Raw genomic sequence first — 24,372 nt, 5'->3', positions numbered from 1 at the left:
AGAGACAGTACTAAGTTTTATAAGTGAAAAGTATGAGGCATCATAAAAATTTATAAATGGAGACAAAGAAAGACTTCCTGATGAAGAGTCATTTAAATTAATGCTGGAAAACTGAGTAAAAATTGTTGTCTCAATCAATTCAGGCTGCTATAACAGAATAACACAACTGGTGCCTTATAAACATCAAAAATTGACTTCTCACAGTTCTGGAATGTGGGACATCTAAGATCAAGGATCTGGCAGATTCAGTGTCTAGTGAGGACTGGCTTCTTTATAAACAGCCATCTTCTTATTGTAACCTCACAGATGAAGAGGCAAGGGAGCTGTCTAAGGTACAATTGCTATCATGAGGGCTCTTCCTCATGACCTAACCACCTGCCAAGGGCCCCACCTCCTAACACAATTACATTAGGCATTAGGTTTCAACATATGAATTTTAGGGAGACACAAACCTTCAGACCATAGCAATTGCCAAGCAAAGGATTTTGTTGTTGAAGTTATTTTGTTTTGTATGGGACAATGATGGCTGAGTATGTTAATATAACATTTGGGAAGATGGAACTTAGCTCCTTGGAAGAAAAGATAGAAGAAATTCTGGCTGGGGCATCGTGAGCTTAGGAGCGTTGGGGGGAAGCTAATCCATGGCTCCGTTGTGTAAAGGATTTTGGACGATGCTACAGATATTTCACATTCTAAGGTAATTATTTGTAAATTTTATCTAGAAATATGTCTATCACGACATTAGTACCATTGCAAAAATTAGGAAAAAAATTTCTAAAATTGAAAAATTAATGATTCAATGTATGTTACGTAATATGATAAAATATTACATTGCTGCTAATGTTGTTTATAAAATATTGAATGACATAAGCACTAAAGTTTAGTTGAAAAAACACTAAGAGACAAGCGTGTACACTATATAAACTTAACTACATAGCAATCATATATGTATAGGGAAGCACACATAGAAAAAAGGAAGTAGGTGGAACAATAAACACTGAATATTTTGAACTCATTTCATTTTTTATTTTCTTCTGTAGACTTTTTGTTTTCTAAGGTGAGTAATAAAAGTAATATTCTTATACTTTGTATTTTAGAGAGAACTTCCTGCATGTTTGTTAATATCACAATCAAGTATTTTTGGAATACACTATTTAACATATTTCCTAAGTAACTAAGACATCATGATGATCATATAGAGCCCTGGCCCTCAAGAAGATTCACTTCATCAGAGTACATGATTAATTCACATATAATTCATACGACAGGTACAAATGCATAAAGTAATTTCAAGAGGGCACTGAGAGGGAAGAGAAATATCGAAGTTTAGCAAAAGCACACTCAATAAATATAGAGAATATTAAACAAGTAAAGAAGTCAGAAGTAGGCTGAACACTCCCATGTTTTAAACAAGGAAACTAAGTCCTGGGATGGTTAAATTATTTGTACAAATCATAGCGGAGTGAGGAATAAAGTCACACTAGAAATAGTAGGGTCTTTGTTTTATTTAAGGACCCTAGGGTATTTGGCTAATACACCAGAACTGGAATTAAATTGCACATGTGGAATTTGCTCTGACCAATCATCTTATTTTCTGTTTCAGGTGATGCCAGGTCTAGAAATATTAGTAAATAGATGTCTTATTTCCCCATATGTGTCTTCTTTAACTCTACTACACTACACCAACAAAATCGTATTATTGCACAAAATAAACTTACAAAAGGCATATGCTGCCTTCCACACTAATTCCCATCATTTTAGGAGTTAAGAACACAAGTTATGTCTACATGTCAACTAGATTGCAGCAAAAGCATCAATTCTTTTGGCTATCTTCATTATGTTTTTTTTCTTTTTTCAAGATTGGCACCTGAGCTAACATCTGTCGTCAATCTTTTTCTTCTTCTTCTTCTTCTCCCCAAAGTCCCCCAGTACATAGTTGTATATTCTAGTTGTGCTGTGTGGGACGCCACCTCAGCATGGCTTGATGAGCTGTGCTAGGTCCGTGCCCAGGGTCCCAACCAGCAAAGCCCCGGATCGCAGAAGCAGAAAGCACAAGTTAACCACTGGGCCACGGGGCTGGCCCCTGGCTATCTTCATTATTGATAGCTGCTGTTGGGACTGAATCAATATTAATACAATCTACATCAACCATTAAAACAGCTTAAATGAGGAGATCGGTCATGCTGTGGAACAAACTTAATTTGCACATGTGACCATAGCATTAGACTAAATCTGTTAACTTTTAAAAACTAATAAATATTATATTTTCAATGTACATGTTTCTTTCTAGAGCTGCATAATCTTTTCATTGTTCTTTTTGTCCTGCCTCAAGGTTTTCCTCCTTTTAGGTACAGGAAGATCAAAGACTGAGATAATATATTTAAAGTAAAATTTCCTTTTTTTTAACCCTTTCAAAGAATATTTAATTTCTTTGTTAGTGTTCAGCAAATTTTCTTACATGATCGCTGCAACGTCAAATGAAAAATTAATTTTACAAAGCCTATATAAGCATTTAATTATAAATTTTATATAATTAAATTAAATGATTATATGAATTAAAATATATTAAATAATTCTCATTTGAATAAATGTTTCTACTGACACACTGTGAGCAGAATTTTTAAGTGCTATTGTTGAAATTAGGAACTGTATTGCTAGTGCTCATTGCATAAAACTTTTCTTTTTCAAAAGTTTATGTACGGCCAGTAAAGTTCAGATCTACTTCCTAACAGAGCATGTTTAGGTCCTCTCTACCTTATATAATTCCTTACTTGCACCTGTGTCTCCCCATTATTAAACCCCTCACTTATCCTTGCCTTTGGGAAACAGATTATTTTCTCTGGATAGACTGCCTAATAGTTTTTAAGAGCCCGATGATATCTTTGTCATAACCAATCACAAGATGTTGAGTTTAGAGTCAAATAAACTGACAATATAATGCAATGTGAAAAGTGACTTGACAGAAGTAAAGCTTCAGGGCCAAGGAAGAATAAGAAATACTCCCTAACGCGAAGAGTAGGGGATTAGTAACAGCTTTCTGAAGGAAAGGTCCTTCAATACAAGTCTTAAAGGCTAAGTAGAAGCTAAATAGGCAGCAGCTATTCAGGCAGGAAGAGCAAGCAGCAAGTTCAAGGGTGGAATTATGAGGCAGCATCTCTATATTTGTGACTAATAGAACTTCCTTCCATTTATTGAACTAAAATTGCTCTCCTCTTAGTCTCTGCTAATTGTTTTGAGTCTACTTCTTTAGGGCCTTAAAGACTTCAATTGATTTATTTTGTCAACTTCCTTGCTGAAATCCAGTTAAATCTGTCTCCTCGCCTTTCCTTAATATAAGAGTATATAAATTCTGCTGGTGATGAAAATGAGTCTAGTATAATTCGAACCAGGGCTAATTTATTAGGGTATGCTAATGATAAAAGAATAGGTAAACAGAATTTGTTTAATAAATATGAGAAGTAAATATATAATAAAATAAATGAGAGAAGAAGATTATAGTGCATAAAGGGGCAATAAAATGTATAGTGTAAGATTCCGACATGAAGCCCAATGGCATATTTACATTTTTGTCAAGTTCAAGAATGCTTACAATTCTAAAGGATATGGTTTACTGAAAGAAATGGGAAAAGTTGAAAATATTTAGGTGATGCAGCCACTGAAGCCACAGATAATTAAGGGGTGATCTAGGAACACATACAATCTCATAAGGCTAGAGGGTAGCGCTTCTGGCCTGAAGTCAGCACCCAAAGAATTTACTTAGAGAGGTGAGAACGAGAGAAGCAGAAAGCCTGATGGATGCGAGGCTGCTGAGTGACGCCAGGAGCACATGTGCCCCAGTGTGCCGGTTACAGCACTGCAGTAAAAAGTAGATCAGCAAAAATGTAGAAGCCATGGAATCAGAAATCTGAAGGAAGTCTCCTGACTCAGAAAGCAGAATTTGGAGGCAGAGAAGTAGAGCAAAGCATAGAAAAATGGAGGGAGTTAGGGGACACGTGATTGTATAGCGCATGAACCCTTTGAGTGTTATGGACATCGTACTGCAGCACGACAAGACAAGCTTCTTCTCAAAAAGGCTTAATTCCATAATATATATATGTATATATATATCAATGATGGGTCATGAGGGTAACATGCTAATGTACTACATTTAGATCAATGTATACCTTTGAACAGAGAAGCTGAGATGCAGTGTAATGAAACCATATGTTAGGGAAAAAAGTTATTTTGAGTTAAAATACACTACCCCTGAAAAGAACATTTCCTCCTGTGGCTCCTTGGTAGAATTGGTTTTGAGAGAATGTTGTCTCTTTCCATTGAGAAATAAAGGAGAGAATTATATCTTAAAATATACAGAATCTTAAAAGAATTGAAGTAGGGAAATATGTCTGGAAAAAAATAATTGGTAGTTAAAAAGGTATTGATAACATGACTGTCTTCTCTTTGTAGCTGTTATAGCAGGCCTCAGCAGCCCGAGACAATCATTTATATTTCCTTATTCTTTTCAACTAATAGCTGGAGTCTGCATTTACCAAACTTGTCAAGAAGTCCACATTGTCCTTCATGAGGCTTACTTATCCCCAAATCGTTCTAGAAATTCAGGGTTATTCAATCCAAAGGGTAAGTCCTTTCAAAGCCAGGAAGATTGGAACTGATAGGATCAACATTAATAGCACTGTTATTATTGCCACATAGCATTGACATTAAAAATTGGAGGCCTGGCCTGGGGGCACAGCAGTTAAGTGTGCACGTTCCGCTTTGGCGGCCCGGGGGTCACTGGTTCGGATCCTGGGTGCAGATATGGCACCGCTTGGCAAGCCATGCTGTGGTAGGTGTCCCATGTATAAAGTAGAGGAAGATGGGCATGGATATTAGCTCAGGGCCAGTCTTCCTCAGCAAAAAGAGGGGGATTAGCAGCAGTTAGCTCAGTGCTAATCTTACTCAAAAAAAAAAAAAATTGGTCACACAGTTCATTGGAAACTTATCTGATGCTCTGTTGAGCCTTCTCTGTTCTAGGCTTTAAGGCTCCAAAATGGTATTTCCTAGTATGATTTCAAGACTATAGCAATTTTAGTTTACATATGCTCACCTATCGTTCTCAAGATACAAACATGGACTGTTGGAACTTTCAACTTCAGGCACTGTCCCCCACCCCACCCCACCCCTGCACCCAAACTAAGATAAACAAAACAGGATTTTTGATAAGCTTGGGTTACCATTCCAGAATCCTGCTGCCATTATGTTGAATTACCCTGTGCATCCCTTTATGACAATGATTCTCAGTGGCTACTCTTCTAATTCACAGAATAATATTAACCTCCAAAAGCGAAGTTGTATTGGTTTATTTTCTGGAGGAGAATTCTTGAGACCTCTTTTTAATTTTTATCATCTGCTCATTAGAAACCAATGCAAGTATTTTGGCGAAGAGATTTTTTTTCAGACCACATCTGTTCCTGTGCTCTTTTCCCCTTGCTTATTATAAATGAGTAAAATGGAACATTGAACATCAGGACCGATCGGGCATAATCATATAATCAATTTAATTTTTGGTCACAGAGTGGTTTTTTTTTTAACTCATAAAGGAAAAATGAAAATAATTCTTCCCCTTTCTCGATAGGAAACTGGAGCAGGTCCCATAATTTTTTGGTCTCGTTCAGTTAGCCAAAATTCCTATGGTCACTGCAAATTACAGAGCACATAGTCAATTGAATAATTAAAACTCTGGTCCAAGATCTTTAATCAGCACTTCAGTCTTCAATCAATAAGAAGTTTTCTTCTCTCCCCTAGTCAGGCTTATTGCATGTGGGAGCCAGACTTCACAGAATGTATGGGGTTGCTTCTCATTTTTCACTCACTTCTTCTCCACCTGCTAACTGTTGTCTCTGACTCTTCTGGGTGTGATAGAGAGTAGAGAAAGAGCAGAAGTAAGAGGAGAGGGGAAATTTGTGCCTGGCTCGCTCTGTGAGCTAGGTAGATGCTTAATACGGACTTTTTCTCTTGGGCGATTTTGTGGGTCCTCTGAGACATCCACCCTGTGTTCCTGTGGTTGCACATCCCTTGTTGAAGGCTCTGCCTCTGCTTTGGATGCTTTGGTCCCCCTCATCCTCTGGTTTTCCAGTGTTTACTTACATATAGACTTTTCTGCTGTGGTGCATTATGCCAGAGCAACTCTATCCTGATACTTGCAGAGGCTTCTATGTTAAAAATCACATAACATTAACGCATTCTTACACACATATGCATCACTAATAAAAAGCATGATTAATAAAAAGGTTGATTCTTCTCATAATGTAGAATCTGTTCTGAGATTACAGGACATCAGTTCTTCAGGTCACAGAAACAGTGCCATATTTGTGAAGTTCTGCCTGACTTGGCTCTTTGTTGCATAGACTGGATTCTCTAAGTCCTGCCCCATACATTTAACTTGCTCAGTCTGTGTTTGATTCCTAGTTGGATCCTCAAATCTTATAAGGGCCACAAGCCCCAATTTTTTTCCAGTTGCTTTGTCACTCCACTCCCTCCTCTCTTTACGCTCTTCCCCCAGTCCAGCAGTTCTTAATTCTCACTACACACTGGGATTGCCTGGGGAGATTTTTAAAACTACTGCAGCTCATGTTCCCTCCACTCCATGGATGTACTTAATAGTGCTGGGGAGGACCCTGACATAAATATATTTCTAGATGCTCTTGTGATCCCATGTGCATCCAAGGTATTAACTACTGCTCTGCTCAGTCCCCATGGTTCCTGGTTTTATTCCGACTCAGCATTTGCTTTCCTGCTTCATAGTGAGCACCACCTGCTTTTCGCAAACAAATTAACCCCAAGCCGTATTTCTCAAAAATTTCAGATTAGTAGAAATCAGGCTATCTATCAATCTATGTCTCTATTGAGAGAGAATTGCGTGATTACAATAATAACAATTTTGAAAAATAACCAGATTCAAATCATTGCTCTATATTCCCCTCATTCCGCCTTATTTAAGTATTTATTAAACTAATTCTTTCCATATGTTATGAGCCGAATTGTGGCCCCCTAGCCCCCCAAATTCATATGTCGACCTGCTAATTTCCATTTCCTCAGAATGTGACTGAATTTGGAGGTAAGGTCTTTAAAGAGGTAATTAAGGTTAAATGAGGTCACTGAGTGGGCCCTAATTCAATATGACTGGTGTCCTGATGAAAAGAAGTGATTAAGACATAGACACACACAGGGGAAAACCATGTGAAGACGCTAAAGGAAGATGGCCATTTGCAAGTCAAGGAGAGAGGCCGTAGAGTGCAACTTACCCTGCAAACACTGGATCTTGGACTTTGAGACTCCAGAACTGTGAGAAAATAAATTTCTGTTGTTTAAGCCATTCAGTCTGTAGTGTTTTGTGATGGCTGTCCTAACAAATTAATACACCATACATCTCAAATACCACTGATCTAATTCAGGCCTTAATAATTTCCGACCAAGACTATTGCATTCACCTCCCAATTATAATAGTAGCATGCATGCTTCCAATCCATTCTCTAAATGCAGTCAGAGCAATCTGTCTAAAATAGAACTAAGACTATGCCATCCCTATTAAACTTTTCAAATGACCTATCTCCCTGTTCATATATTGCTATCTTGACTTTTAAATTTATTTTCTAATACCCAAATGTTTCTATTTCCATATACCTAGATCTTTTTTCTTTTCTCCACTCAATGTATCTTAAGCCTTCTACAAATAATAATCCCTTCAATATTTTAAAATTTAAACTTATTTAAGATTCATCTCAGGAAAACTTCATAGAACATCTCTAATCACTCTATATAATGATCCTAGTTGAGTCAATATATTTGCTGTGGTACTAAAATATCCTGTGCATAAATCAACTGTTACATGTATTTCATTATATTAAAGTGATACGTTTATATGTCTATCTTTACTTAAAGAGTATAAAATTCTTAAGAGATCAACTATTTCTTATTCTTCTTTATAGTTCCAAGTTCTAATGCAGTATTTAAAGTGAAATCACTTAATATTTGTTGAAGAAACACTGCACATGCTTGTATGGGTCTATGTTCACTAAATAATAGCACAGATTACCAACATCCTTGACCTCTGAAAGATAATGCAACCTCAAGGTGACTGCTTAAAAATTCTAATTAAAGTTTATTTTGACAGCATATGTCCTTTATTGACAATTTCTTTAAAGGACAGTTTATGCTTTTTAATAGATCTTGAGTTCATCAAAAGAAATAAGATCATGGATGTATCTTGCATGGTGTGTGAACCCTGTGAAATTGTCTGAAAAGTTTAGCGTGTCCTGCTTTCGGTTAAGTGCTCTTAGTGAACAGGTGTACAGTTTTCTTCCAGTTGTCAGGTTTTTTGACTCAAAAATTTTACAAACTGTACATTATGTATACAGTTCTTATATTTACATCAAGCCAACAGTAACTAGTGATATAAACCACACTATCTTGAATCTTCCTTTGATTTTTCAGTTCTCCTCTTTCACTGAGGAGTACTGCCTTCAAACAAAAAAAAACATAACAAAACTACATCAGCACAATCCTTTTGAAAGCATTTTTTGCGAGGGAGTTTTAGTGAGAATGCTGCTTATTACAACAGGCTCCCATGATGCTTCCCATATGAAAAATGTCTTGTATGAACCCCACTATTCAGCAAATATTTGTTTCCTAGAGACTAGGCACTTTGCTTTATATCAAAAATATGTTGGTAAATAAGACAGAGTTTCTGCTCTTTTGAAACCAAAATTCTAGAGAAAAGGAGACATGCAAACAAGTAACAACATCTAAGAGGATAATACACAAACATTTGAAGTAAGAAGAGATAGTGACTGAACAATACCCTCTATTGGGTAGCAAAGAGAGTACCTCGAAGCAGATGACATTTAAGCTGAGACCTGAATAGCAAGAAGGAGATAGACATATAAATGTTAGAGAAAGATCACTATATGGAGCCGCTAGTAAAAACTCACTAACATGGAAAGGAATTGACACATCCCGGAACCAGATAAAAGACTAGAATGTCTGGAGCTTGGTGGGAAGAGAAAAGAGTAGCAGATAATGTAATCTTGGAGGTTGACGGAGACAGGGTCAGACTGGACATTGTAGACCTTGGTAAAGAGTTTAGACGTCATTGTAAATGAAATGGAAAACCAAGAGAGGATTTTCAATAAGAGGCAATGACAAGATCTGATTTCTACTTTTAATAGAACTCATTGGTTTTTCTGTGAATAATAGGTTTTATACAAGCAATAGTAGAAGGAAAGAGAACATTGAGGAAGCAATTGAAGCATATCTAGTTAGAGGTGACAGTGATTTGAAATTGAATGGCAGATGTGGAAAATAAGTGGTTTGATTCAAGACATATTTTATAAGTGGCACTGATTGAACTTGCTGATGAATAGGGCATGTGATATAAGGTGAAGAAAGGAATCAAGAAACACTCCTAGATTTTGCATGGGCATCTGGGTGATTTCTGATGCCATTTAACAAGATGTGAAAGACTGGGCCAGGAGTAGGTCGACTTGAAGTGTAGACATCCAAGTGAAAATGTAAAGCAGCCATTTGCACATATGGGCCTTGAACTTAGCGGAGATATACAGATGGCATACAAACCAAAAAGCCTGGTCCTTTAGAAAAACATGTTCATAGAGAAGAAAAGGAATGGGTGACAGAGTTATGAATTATTCCAAAGTTTAAAGGTCAAGAAAAAGGGAAGGAACTAGCCAAGGACAGTGGGATGGAGCAAAGAGTGAGGTTGGGGAGTGTGGTGTCACTAAAAAACAGAGAAAACTATGTTTAAATAATGAGAAATTGATCACCTGTGTAAGGCCAATAAAAAGAAGGCAACATGGGATTTAGAAACATCGAGGTCACGTGTCTCCTTCTCTTTAAGAAAAATATTTTTAAAAAGGGCTGTTTTTCTCAGATCTGATTAAAAAATTAGAAAAAATATTCTCGTACTGAGAGGAAGCAATTCCCTTGTAGCTAAAACTGCTCAAGCATACAGATGGTATGTTGTAAAATACTTTACTTAGAGCTCATAAAAAAAGTCATAAAGTTAGTCCTAGTGAAGGAAAGAAGCAACTTGATAAGGGGTTTAATCAGAAGAAAAAGACTTGTTCTCTATCCTAAAGGGCACATTTTCTCTGTTTGGCCATCCTTCAAGTCATTGTAAAAGATAGCTTTCATGTTTTTCATTGAGACTGTCTTTAAGCATTGAATATTTTTAACTTCTAAGATTATATTTCTTTTTTAAATTAATAAATGTTATTTTTTAGAGCAGTTTTAGGTTCACAACAAAATTGAGTGGGAAGTACAGAGAGTTCACATATATCCCTTGTCCCCACACACGCACGACCTCCCCCACTATCAATATCCCACACTATAGTAGTACTTGTTACAGTCGGTGAACCTACACTGACACATCATTATCAACCATAGTCCACAGTTTACATAAGTAACCACGGTTGGTGTTGTAGATTCCATGAGTATTCACAAATATATGAAGACATGCATCCATCATTGTAGTATCATACAGAATGGTTTCACTGCCCTAACACTCTGCTGGGCTCTATCTTTTCATCTCTCTCTCACCCCTAACCCCTGGCAACTGCTGATCTTTTTACTGTCTCCATATTTCACCTCTTCCAGGACGTCACATAATTGGAAACATACAATATGTAGCCTTTTCAGATTGGCTTCTTTCACTTAGTATTATGCATTTAAATTTATTCCATGTCTTTTCATGGCTTGATAGCTCATTTCTTTTTAGTGCTGGATCATATTCCATTGCCTGGAGGTACTAAAGTATATTTATTAATTCAACTATTAAAAGACATCTTGGTTATTTCCAAGTTTTGACAATTGTAAATATAGCTGATATAAACATTTCATGTAGGTTTTTGTGTGGACAAAAGTTTTCAATCCATTTGGGTAAATACCAAGGAATGCAATTGTTTATATTTATTTTTTAAAAAATAATTGTTATTTGTGAAAATTCTATAAGATCAATTGTGTTTGTTCCTACCACCCAGCATTATGTTGTGGTCACAAAAGACGTAATTTTTCATTTAAGTTTTTAATGACATTACCAAATAGGTAATTTTATTTTCTCTTTCTTTTTTCTCAGAAGAGCAATGCAATGTGAAACTGGTTTTATTTTATCCCATGGTTGTTACAATTAACTATACCCACTTTGCAGAAATTGAAAATGACATTAAATCAAAATAAGGATTCTTTGACATTGTCAAAATCCTTTTAACCCAAAGGGGCCTTACAGCTTTACCTGCTACTCCAGCAAAAGTTCTCTTGGCAAAATGGCGAGTATGGAATCCCAATTGGAGAGGGAGAAAGTTATCTGAGAAAGTATTGTCCTTAGATAACTTAAGCAAATTTTCTCTGAAAGGGGAAAGAAAGAGTGTAGAAGATAACTTTTTTCTTCTAAAGAGAAGAGATACCAGAAAACAGTATTTGTTTTTATAGCTCCATGTTAGGAAAAACTTTTTTTCATGCGAGCTTAGACAAACTTCATTAACAATGAGCAGTATGTAAAAATATGTTTTTTCTTTACTAATACGTAAAAGTATGTTTTTCTTTTCCATTTTGACTACCAGAAGAATTTAAAGCCCAATTTGAGCCTCATGTGTGCCAACTGTATGCAACATTATTTCCCCCATAATTGTGATAAAATTTCTAAGAAATTATTCTTTAATTCATGTTCTTTTCTGACTATCATTCATTTTCACTTATATTTTATCATTTTGTATTATGTGCTTCTGTTATATGCCATTCCACCCATGTGAGAAAAGATAGAGTATAAATAAATAAAGACACCTTGAAATGTGATCCTTTCTAACAGGTAATGAGATAGTAATACAGGAGGCATCCAGAGGTCATTTCAGGGGCTGCTCATCTAGAAGTTGCTCCCTATTGTAATTCACTGAAAAGGATGGTCTCACACCAGCCCCTTCTCAACTGTATCTTCTGAAATATAACTGGGGGCTGAAAGGGTTCCCATTTCTTTCCCTCATGCTTTTGTCCTGCCAGTCATCCCCAGTCTAAACACATAGCAGATTAGATGAAGGCTTAAAAGTTTCTTTTATTGAGGGTCCATCTGTATCTCAACACAGAATAGAATATATGGAGACCAGAGATAATTTTTTCAAGCTCTGTAGTTTTCTTTTATTAAAAATGTGGTACAGATCTACCTCTTAAAAATAAGGGGAATCCACGTGGGTACTTCTTTTGTTCAATCCCCCTCTCTCTCCCTTTTCTCTTCCTGCAAGGGCAAATAAGTTGATATAACTTCCCAGGGCTGGCTTGGTGGCGTATTGGCAAGTTTGCACACTACACTTCAGCAGCTCAGGGTTGGCAGGTTCAGATCTAGGTCACAGACCTACACACTGCCAATCAAGCCATGCTGTGGTGACATCCCATATACAAAATAGAGGAAGACTGGCACAGATGTTAGCTCAGTGACAATCTTCCTCACCAAAAATAAAACGATACAACTGTCTTAGTTTAGCTTTGACTGTGACCCCTCAGAAACAATAGATCTAGAATTACTGTGCTAAGCAATCTTTGACTCTTTCTTGGCCTTTCATATATCTAAGATGTACAGTGTTAAGTATTAATGGTACTATTTTGACCATCCATCATGGTGAATAAATATATAGATGAGTAAATATACATCTCCGTATATATCTCAAATGATTTATATTTGTCATTATTCAAGCCAGTAGGTGGGTAGCTAGACCAACTATGCTTTATTATTTGAGGATTCCCATACAAGTGTCTCTATCTAGCCCTCCAGAATAAGTAACTCAACATGGCATTCTTCTGCTTAAAATATTTCTGCTGTATACATTGCTTTTGGGAGAAAGACAAACTCTTTCACTTGTTTAACAAGGATACCCTTAAGCATCTTTATCCTGCTTATTCTTCCTACCTTTGCTCTTACTACTAGATTTGTTACAAATTACAGGATATACCTATATTCAATTAACTTCTGGTCCTTTAATGGGCTATGCTCTATCTCAACTCAGACTTTGAATATGCACTTAACTTGGACTACTAATTGCTTGTCCTTGACATCTCAGCCACATCATCTTTTTACATAGGAAGCCTTTTCTTAACATATCTCTCCATCACTACTCACCCCTAATCTGATTAGCTACCCAAACTTCATGCATATCCGTGTCACAGCACTTAACACCCTTTTAAATCTAACACCTTTTTAAATCTACCTTTTACTTGAACATATTTTCACTTCCATCACATTTTGAGGGGTAAATCTTGTTTAGTTTATGGCTGTATCTCCACAACATCCAACAACCAGAAAATAAACATTAAATGGCTTCACAAAAATGTATCGAACTCAACATTTATTGAGATAAATATATGTGCAGAACAGAGGTGAGTAAATTTAGTGGTCCATTCCAGACATATTGCTAAAGAAAATAGATGTATGATTTGGGGAAAAAGCTCTTTCTAACCAACGTCCTCTCTCTCTCGGAGGCTGAAATGATTTCTTTTTTTCTGTTGCCTACATTTCTACCAATCTAAAAAATCTATTACTAATTCATTTAGATAAGAGTAGCACACTCCTTCAACATCTGAATCCCTACAGAATGATTAGGTTGAGTACTCCTTCAATGTCTGTTTTCAATTGCTTTCCTCCTGTTGTTTTTCTTATTATAAAGAGATTAGCAAGCTTAATGCTGCTCAATATTATGATATAAACTGAAATCTATAGTAATTTCAAGATGAAATTCTAGAAAACTATTTGTTGCTGGGATTCAATATGTTTAGAGATATTAAATATTTAGTGTAAAAAAATCTCATTGGCATATTTTTCTACTTAATAAAATATGTACAGATATAGATTTTTTCCTTGGGACAAAATAAAGTCAATTTTATCACAAAATAACCTTTGTAAAAAATTGACCAAACTTGAAATATATTTATTTATCCTAAATTAACACTCATGAAAAAATAATTGCTACCAAGTTTCTAACCATTCATTGAAGGCAGCCACAGGGCAACGTGCCCGATGTTTATCCCCACCACTCCACTAAAATGGCTCCATCAAGGATACATTTAACTTTCACATTGCAAGAGCCATTGATCATATCTTAATCTTTATTTCACTGAAGTAGTCACTCACATTTGAACCAGAATTCTAGAGTGAACACGGGCAGGAGGAAAGTGATGAAAGCACATTTTGAGGCACATAATACTGCAGCAAGAGTTTGACTTTGCGATCTTTCCAATTGGAAACTTTGAGAGGCTAGAAGAGTGCAACATGTTGTCAGGCCTGAGTCCCTACCTCATGTATTTCAAAAGGTTGTATAAGTCAGCCAGCCTGGTAATCCTCAATCCCTACTATATAAAAACCACAGAAAAGTAGAGCATGGATTTACCAAATTCATAGACCCCAGTATAAATAACTTCTATTTTTGGACCTTAGCTCAAACAATTTCAATAATGTTGAATCATCTGCTCCAGCTTAAGTAGCACTTAACTGTATCCGGTGTGTCCATTTACACAATGGACTAATTAGTAGAAATCTAATTCTATTTACGTCAAAGAAAATAAAGAACAGAAATCAACTTTTCCTTTCTTAATATTTTAATTCAAAAAAGTTTTTTTCTAATTCCTGTCTTGTGAACTATTCCTGGCTAGCAAGAGTTTTACAGAGAAAAGTCCTGTGATGAATGTGGTCTTTTGACCTCCAATCAGGCAGCTTTATTTTCAGATAAGTCTTCTTAAAATACCAGAATTGCTCTGAACAAGCATTTTGATTGAATATTTTATAATGTATCACCAGTTTCTATATTAGGATATAATTCTAACTCCTTTTTGAACTTGTTTAGTTTTCCCATATGTGGACAGGACCTCTAGATTTTCAAATCTAAATGTCCGATGATGAAAAAGACAATGGGCAAAATTTCTTTGTGATGGTATGTTATTAAAAATTTACAGATTTGCTTCAGGGCATCATTGGGAACTGCAAGACTCCTTCTAAATGCTACAAATAAAGGAGTTGTCAAAACACAGTGTTTGCAGTTGCTCTCCTTCCATTTTTACTGAATAAACCTGAACCAGACTTCCATTCCCACCACTCTTGTAAAAAGGCTCTGTCTTTCACATTGCAATAGCCATTGGTCATATCTTAATCCTCATCTTATTTGACAGGACACTCACATTTGAACCAGAATTCTAGGCTCAAATGTCCAAATGCTTACTCTTGTTGACAATTTCCATTGGAAATCTGATAGGAATTGTAAACTTAACCTATCTAAAACTTAAATTTTGAACTTTTCCCCCAAACCTCTTTATTCTGCATAGATTCTTCCAAAGCAGATAATGGCAACCCTATTCCTCTAATTCCTCTCAGGAAAAATTCTTGGGGTCAGTTTTAGTTGACATCTTTCTTCCCCTTGCCCCAGCTATTCATCAGAAAATTCCATTGGCACTATTTTCAAAATATCTAGAATTTTATCACTTCTCAACCCCTCTAAGGCTATCTCTGGTCCAAACCACCAATGTGCCTCACCTAGATTACTGAGAGCCTTAAAAAGGTCTCTTACTTCTATCACTGCCAAATTACTGCATGACTTCTTATCTCACTTTCTTCATTTCCTTACTCAAAATTTATCCTCATGGTCATGCCTATCCTGGTAACTTTATATAAAATTTCATCCAGATACTCCATATCAGACACACACACACACACACACATACACACATACACACACACACAAATACACATATATCACTTTCTATCACTTTTATCTACATTAATTGTTCCCTGTAGCACTAATTACTATCAACAGGCAGAGGATGAGATATCAGTTACACACCTGCCAGCAAATAAGGAGGGGTAAGGCTCCAAATTCTATATTAATTATAATAATAAATGTTGTCTGCTTGTAAATTTGGTGTTTCAGATACCCATAAAATTTCACTTTAGTTTATAGGTCACTGCACACACCGAACGACCCAACAGAGCCTCATCTGCATCTAACTACATTTCAATGACAAGAACCTGGACTTTAAGACTGAACTTCATATGGTAATGGGAAAGGACTCTTAGAGTTTGGGGAGGGATTTAATGTATTTTACATGTGTGAGGAAAATAAATAATTTGTAACCTGAGAGTGGACTGTGTTCAATTAAAGATGAATAGAAATTCTTTGCCCTCTTCCCATTGAAATGTGAAGTCCAGTTTTTCTCCCTGTGAATCTGACATTACCCAGTAATTTATTTTGGCTAATAAAATAAGAAGTAACAATGTTTAAATTAGGAGACTGAGCCTTAAGAATTCTGTAGATTCTGTCTTTGTCATTTGAAATGTGCCTTTTTGGAATCCAAACACCGATGCTTTGAGGAAGTGTAAGCACCCGTAAGCAAAGGCCCATGTGGAGGAGAACTGAAGCTCCCGGCCTACAGGCCCACCAGAGGTCTAGCTGGAAGCCATAGAATAAGGGCATTTTGAAGTATTCAGCCTCTCAATCCTTCAACTAAAACCACAAAAAGTGAAAGGACTGCCAAGTCAGCCCACAGAAATATGAGATATGCTGTTTTAAGCCACTTTGTGGTGAACATTTTATTACCTAGCAATATATGACCCAAAAAATGGTATTTCAGGGATCCATACCTCCTTCCATTTTGTTGCTCTGCTATCTTCTAGAAACATGGTATCCTTTCGTGGATTCTCTATATCCAGGTAGGAGATGAGAAAATAGAGAAATGGGAATCCTAAGGGAGACATTTTAGGAACCATACTTGAATGCAGCACATCTCTTTTGCCCATATTCCACTGGCCAGAAAGTGATCAATAAGGCCACACGCAACTAAGAAACTCAGTAATGTACTCCAGCAGTGCACCTGAAGAAGTGAAAAATCACTGGCACTTTCCATAAGATAGAAATACAACCACTATACTACGTTCTCTCCATAATATAGGAAGTGAGAGTATTTGCAAAGTATGATGGTGTAGATATTAAAGTAGGACGCTTGGGGAAAAGATCATTAATTTGAAACAAATCTTTGTTAGAATGAATGGGAATTAACTGTGGAGGCTTCTCTGGAGTTCAGTTGTGACTGTAGATCCTAATTTTGTAATGGCACTGATAGAAACAGTTCTCCTAATGAATACTCTGCTTAAATCAAGGGCAATTTAAGAAAAAAATAAGATTGTGCCATTGAACTGGAGTTGAGTTTTTAGAAAAAGATGTGGGATATTCAAGGAATATGAGAGAATTACATTGGCTAGAGAATTGGCAGGTCATATCTATGGTGGGGTGATCTGTCATAGAAAAAATAATGAAGACAAGAGGTACAGAGATTAGTAACGTGGAGTTACAAAGTTATGAAACTCTCAGTGAGGTAAAACATCACATCCAATGGGATTAATAAAGTAAAAAATAAAGGAAGAGATAAGCATTTGAGGCTACAAAATTACTTGCTTTAGAAGTAATAAAATCATGGCTGATGGCAAGTATCCATTTCAATAGGTAAGTGAATTGGGCTGAAGTGGAGTGCAGAGCAAGATTATATATTTGAAAAAGTTATAAGACTGTATAGGTCATACCTACACATATTGAAATAACTCAAGACCATGCCAAGACTTGGGTGGGATTGTTGTTACATAGAGTCTCAAATTTTGTTAGAAGTAGGCAAGGGCAAGGATAAAAGCATGTATTTTTGACAAGGTGAAATAGTGATAAAGAAAGAGATACTTGATATGAACCTCAAAAGAAGAAACTGTTTATCTTTAGGTGGTTGAGTGATTATCTAAAAATTATGGTGGAAAATCAGAGAATGGTGACCTGATAAAGCATTTCCACTTCCAAAGCCTGAAAATAAGTCAATTGTAGAATTGTGAATTGTGTGTGTGTATATGTGTAATCCTGCATTGTTAGGGCTGTCTGAATAATATTTACTGAATCTTGGTACCAGAACTAAAAGAATAGGCCTTGGAATGCAATTCTTGGCTGATTAAACATAGAGATTTCCCTCTCAGAGATGTATTTTACATTTCAAGGGAGTGGGGGCTGACACCCAGGACTTACCTTTCCCCTGGAGAAATTTAGTTACATTTTCAATTAGAGTAAGAACTCTTTCTTTGGAGCAAAGGGTTTTCTTCATTCTTGTAGGAGGGGAGGGGGAAAGTATGTATATAAGCAGATAACATTCATATTTCTGTGTTCCTCATCAACAGTACAGACCTGATAGGTGTAAGATAACATGCATTTCTCAGCATGTTGGCCCAGGATCAGGAACTGAGGCAAAGGGGAGATGACACAATTATTATGTGAGTATTAATAATTCATCTGTCCAATACAGGAACCTCCTGTGTGCCTTTAGGATAATATTAATTACCCTCAGAGCAGTATAACAGGGGATGCCAGGTTTTACTCATGACCTGCAGGAGGAGGGAGAACAATATGAAGTCAAAGGTATGCAAGAATTTAACTATGGGATAGGGATTCTGAACGTCAGCATGAGATGTTTTAGAGAAGGTAGAGGAAACCCAAAAGAGTATGGGACTGAGAATCTAAGGTGGAATAGATGACCTTGGGAGGTCTTTAAATGTAGATGGTTACTGAAAGCGCCCCAGATACAAGATGTCATGAAATGAGCTTTATTCAAATTTTCAACAGGAACTGATACACAAAGTTTCTGTGAAGTGGTCAATCACAGCAAACTGAATATTAGTGAGAAATTGTTGTGCCCCTAAATATGTCTCAGACAGTTGCACAGATAAAGAACTTAGACTCTCTCTGAATCCTGGCCTCATAGTGAAATAAGCACCAATTTTTAGGGTGGAACGAGTCACAATTAGTCGAGCCCACAGTTGGCTGTACTTCAAAGGAAATTCTAGCCAGATCCGATTGTACACTGAGAAAATGAGGTTCAGCTTCAAGACTGGCTGATCAGGTTTTTTCCTTCGTGAGGAAGGGGGCGGTCAGTATCCCAGACCAGGAGCATGATGGAGAAAGGCATGTGCTGCCATACAACGCACATAACTTTAGAGGACAAAATTTCCATTGCGTACACAGGAAAGAATTTCAGGGCCACAACCCATGAGTTATTTTCAGAAAATTTTCGTTGCAAAGAGTGAGATTTCTTCATTTGTATTTCACTTAACCAGAATACTAAATCCCTCTATTCTGCCAATAAAGTGTGTATGTACTAATCTGAAATCAGGGAAAACTAAAGGAAATGGTTTCTCAATTTTGATTCCCTCTGCGTGGTGGTCAATCAGCAACACGGGGGTTTCTTTAAAAATGAAAAAAGAACTATATTTTATTAAAAAAGAATTCCTAATTAATTCTAGAACACTGTCCTGAGGATTAATGATCTAATTTATTGAGGTGCTTATAACCCTATCTGATCCAATGTCAGCATTATATAAGTGTTTGTTGAATGAATACAATGTGAAAAGCCTTATATCTTTCATCTGAAACCTCAAAGAGACAGCTATTTAGTTCACATCCTGTGGTTCAGGAAGGAATTATTCCTGAAGTTTCAGTTTGGAATTCTTAGTTGCCTTTGAGAGCAAGTCTGTGTGTGTGTCTGTTTTGTTTCTTTCCTTAGATTTGACTTTTCTAAATGAATTATTCTAGATTTTTAGTTAATAACAAAATCTTGTCTCATTATTCAAAACAATATATCAGAGAATACATTTATATTGCTGGGATTCCTACCTGAATTCAATTGTCACAAACAATTAGCATTTATGATAAAATTTTATATATTATCATTTAAATTACCTGGAATTCTATACCAATACCTAGCTACACATATGTGAGAGGTTTATATTTAGATTTTCTTTCTTTTTTTTTTCTTTTTGCTGAAGAAGATCCACCCTGAGCTAGCATCTGTTGCCAATCATCTTCCTTTTTTTGTTTTTTTTTGGTGTGAGGAAGATGTGCCCTGCTCTAGCATCTATGCCAATCTTCCTCTATTTTATTTTATTTATTTAATTTATTTATTTTTGGTGAGGAAGATTGGCCATGAGCTAACACCTGTGGCAATATTCCTCTATTTTGTATGCGGGATGCTGCCACAGCATGGCTTGATGAGCAGTGTATAGGTCCACACCCGAGACCCAAACTGGCGAACCCCAGGCTGCAGAAGTGGAACATGCAGACTTTACTACACCACGGGGCTGGCCCCAGAAGTCTCTTAAAATTAAAATTGGTCATATACACACTACTAATTCTGAAGAAACAAAGGGAATCTATTTAGAATGTTTTGCATATTTTGGGTTAATTAAATGCAGGCATCAAAATTTAAACTAGCTTTTCTCTGGTGAAGAGATGTGAACACTAATTTTAATAACTAAATTGAATAAAGGTTAGTTTGAGTTCCAAATATGAGTTTCAAATAAAGATAACCAATGTTTCTTAGGTAGGAAAAAAGAGAAACCTGTAACAAAGTTTATATGTCCCTCAACAAAAAGCATAAAGTCAGTAAGAACCCGAAAGACTCTATTTTCAGTGTAGTGCACCGAGGTTTAGCTCCATAACGCTCATTCTGGCTAATTGGCATCAAGCAGTTAAACTTGCTATACTACACTAGAAACGCAACAAGTACAACATCAAGCTGTGCATATACGTCAAATATGTTTAATATCCTATTGCTCTACTTAAGCTTTACTCACCAGGACAAGCTTCACTGAGGTTGCTGTCTTCTAAACAGAAAGAGGAAGATCACATTGAACTTTTTACTTTGAACAGCAAGTGCCAGTGAGGAAAACAGTCAGGCTGTGTGGACAAATGACTTACTGTTCTCACAAACTAGCCTCCTACACATAAATGCTGTATTATTTTTCTATTGCTGTGTAACAAATTACCACAAACTTAACTGTTTAGCAACACACTATGAAATTCTGAATAAATTAAAAAGAGTTTGATTCTTTTTTCTTATCTTTTTAATCCATGTTAAAATTCTCACAAAGTTAATTCAAGTACAAAAGTTATTATTGTGCACACTGATGATGTTGTGAAAGATAAATAAGATGCCACATGTGACCTCAAGGAATTCGAGGACCTTGGAATATCATCAGAGATATTGATATGTAAACAATTTTCTTATTTGCCGTGTTGTACCAGAATATCACAAGAAGTTATATTGTTTACACATCATTATCACAAGATATTTCAGAATGTCATAGCATGTTTGTGCATACATCTGGATTTCAATGTGTTCCTAGTCAATCGTAAGCAATGGGTAGATTTAACCTCTCCTCATCTATAAATCATGATAATACATACATTGCAGAGTTGGTTTGAGAATTCGTAATAATCAATTTAAAGTGCAAGAAACTCAATAGTTACCTTATAGTTAAAAACTATTATCATGCTTTACACTCTTTTTCACACTTTAAGAAGCTAAAAAACAAAGTTTATGTTATAGTGAAGGGAACCATGATTTGGAATCAGGTAATGTAGACCAAAATTAGACTTGTGGATTTGGACCAGCGCTACTTTTTCTACTGAATTACGAAACGTTTGGATTTTTCTCAGCTTACTCCTTCGCCCATTCTCTCAGCTGTCTACATACTCTCACTGGGAAATCTTGGCTAATTCCAGGGATTTAAATGCTAGCTACAGTCTGATGACATCACATTTCTATCTTTACTCTCTTTAGTTTATAAATCCAATAGCCTATTGACATCTCTACCTGGATGTCTCATAGACACTTCATGCCTAAAGCTGAGTTTTTCTTTATCTACCTGCAATCCTCAAATTCTTAAATATTTTTCTTCCGCTCTTACCATCTGTTCTATTATACATATACCTTCTGTTGTTAGAAACACATGTATTTTCTTTTGCATCTTTCTCTCCTTCATCATGTAGACCAAATTCCTCATTAAACTGTGTTTAACCTCCAAAATATATCTCAAACCTGTCTACTCTGTCTTCATTTCTATGAACCTTTTCCAATCTATCACCATCTCTTGGCATGATTATTGAAAGAGGTTCCTAACTTCTTACACTTCTACCACTCTAATTTACTTTCAGTTCAATCTCAGAATATCTAAATTTAACATTTATAAAAACACCATTAGATTATTTCCTCCCTCTGCTTAAAATTCCTAACATCAACAATGGTATTGGGAAAACTGGATATCCACATATAAAAGAATGAAGCTGGAACCATACCTTATACCACATACAAAAATTAACTCTAAGTGGACTAAAGACTCAAATGTAAGAGCTAAAACTATTAACCAGTTATGTGCACTAGTTATGAACAGAATTTTGATAGACAATGCATTTTTTGTTAACTTTCTTGTTCTCTCTTGCTGCTATGTGAATCGACATGCTTCACGTAGGTAACAATCCTTCAGGAAAGATTTTTTAAAGAGATGTGGAACAGAGCCAAGTAGAGCTTAGGGGAGCTAAGCAGAGGACAACACAGTGGTAGCTGACATATGAGCAAAAAAATAAATTTTGTTGTTACCAACCTCTATAATTTTAAGTTGTTCGTTACTATCACAAAATTGACTACCACAAACCTACAGGAAAAAAAGCCATACTATAACATGAGTCAAATCTTTGTACCAGACGCCAAAAGTTAATTACCTCTAAAGCTAACCTTTTGAAGCCATCTTCTCTAAGTATCTACTTAGTGCTTATTCTCACTTTAGTAAACTCCCAGCAAGTAAAGCCTACGCCAAAAAGACAGAGCTTAATTTTACACATTTCATATGATATCGACTCCTTTTCCTGATTCCATAGACCAAGGCAAGGGATGCTTCTTGCCTCCAGAAGGTGGAAAAGGCAGGGAAAGGGATTCTCCCATGATATCTCCAGAAGGAACTTAGCTCTGCCAATGCCTTGATTTTAGATGACTGACCTCAAGAACTGTAAGATAATAACTTTGAGCTTTTCTAAGCTACATAGTTTGTGGTAATTTGTTTCAGCAGCAATAGAAAACGAATATAGATTTTGGTATCTGGAAGTGGGGTGCCTCTGTAACAAATACATAAAAATACAGAAATAGCTCTAAAATTGAGTAGTGGGTAGAGGCTGGAAGAACTTTTTGAGGAACATGATCAAAAGAGCCTAGACTGCTTCGAGCAGACTGTTGGCAGAAATATAGTTGCTAAAGACTCTGCCAGTAAGGGCTCAGAAGAAGTGGGAATCAGGGTGGAGAAAACCTGTATCATCTTAGATAATATCTAAATCATCATCAAAAGACAGTATGTAGAAATATGGATGTTAAAGACTGGATGTTAAAGCCCTACGGGTGACGGCTCAGAAGGAAATGAGAAACATGTTACTGGAAAGGGGATTGTTGTTTATAGTGGCAGAAAGATTAGCAGAATTGTACCTACAGTTATGTGGAAAGTAGACCTTCTAAGCGATGACGACTTGGATATTTAAATGAAAAGATTTTCAAGTAAATTGTTGAAGATACAGTCTGGTTTCTTCATGCTGCTAATAGTCAAATGCAAGAGGAAAGGGAAATATAGATAGATTAAGCAAAATAGAACCAGGACTTAACAATTTGAGAACTTCTCAGCTAACCAGATTGCCAAAGTTGTTAAAATTAGGAGATTCACTGTCAGAAAAGTGTTCTCTAGAGAGAAAACAAACAGCGTGACTGGACAACTTTTTGCTAGTGCCTTAGAAGGATCAAAAGTCCAAGTATTCATTTACACACACATTTCACTGAGAAGTGGATGTGATACAGAGGCAGAGAAAGAAAGAAAGAAACATGCAGAGAGAGAGACAGACAGAGAAACAGAGACTGGAAGAGAGGGACTGGAAGAAGTTATTATGTTGCTGGATTTGAAGAAGGAGAAAGGTACCATGAGCCAAGGAAACGTAGACAGCCTCCATGAACTAGCAAAAGCAAGGAAATGGATTCTCCTAGTGCCTCCAGAAGGAACCAGACCTCCTATCATGAAGACTTCAGCCCTGTCAGATGAATTTGGACTGCCAACCCCCAGAAATATAACAATAAATTTGCATTGTTTTAAACCACTAAATTCATGATAATTTGTTACAGCAATAATAGGAAACTAACATAGGCGCTTAACATGCATATATTTAAAATATATTTCAGTTATTAACATAAAATTATCTTGCTAGTCCTGTTGATATTTTTCTAGGGAGAAAAGCTGGTTCTGAGTTACTTGCTCCATAAAACATTGAAAGATCAGCACAAAACTTTCTTAATTGATCACTCAAGTAGTTATTTTTTCTCTTATAATTCTAAATATCTTAGAAAGTTAATTTTTGCCACATGTATACTTAAATGCATACACTAGGCTATTATGTTATATATTTATTAGTATGAATATATAAAAAATTAATTCAGTTATTCTTTTTCAAGTAAATTGAACAC

The 24,372-nt window shown here is 36.1% G+C and overlaps 1 long non-coding RNA gene across 9 annotated transcripts in view; it reads right to left on the bottom strand.

Annotated features, from left to right (window-relative positions):
- Positions 1-20,800, bottom strand: part of LOC111768599 (uncharacterized) — a 110,694-nt gene extending 89,894 nt beyond the window's left edge. For 6 of the 9 annotated variants that reach the window (XR_011427991.1, XR_011427989.1, XR_011427988.1 and 3 more), the window contains exon 1: positions 20,675-20,800. This is a non-coding gene — a long non-coding RNA (uncharacterized lncRNA). Of the gene's footprint in view, positions 1-7,283; positions 7,322-16,660; positions 16,762-20,674 lie in introns of all 9 variants that reach the window. The other 3 variants (XR_011427992.1, XR_011427990.1, XR_011427994.1) reach the window with 3 other exon arrangements.
- Between the last annotated feature and the right edge of the window lie 3,572 nt (positions 20,801-24,372).

The sequence above is a fragment of the Equus caballus genome, chromosome 17, assembly GCF_041296265.1.
Source record: "Equus caballus isolate H_3958 breed thoroughbred chromosome 17, TB-T2T, whole genome shotgun sequence".
Lineage (NCBI taxonomy): Eukaryota > Metazoa > Chordata > Mammalia > Perissodactyla > Equidae > Equus > Equus caballus.
The sequence above is the reverse complement of the archived record's forward strand: the minus strand, read 5'-3'. Positions and strand labels throughout refer to the sequence as shown.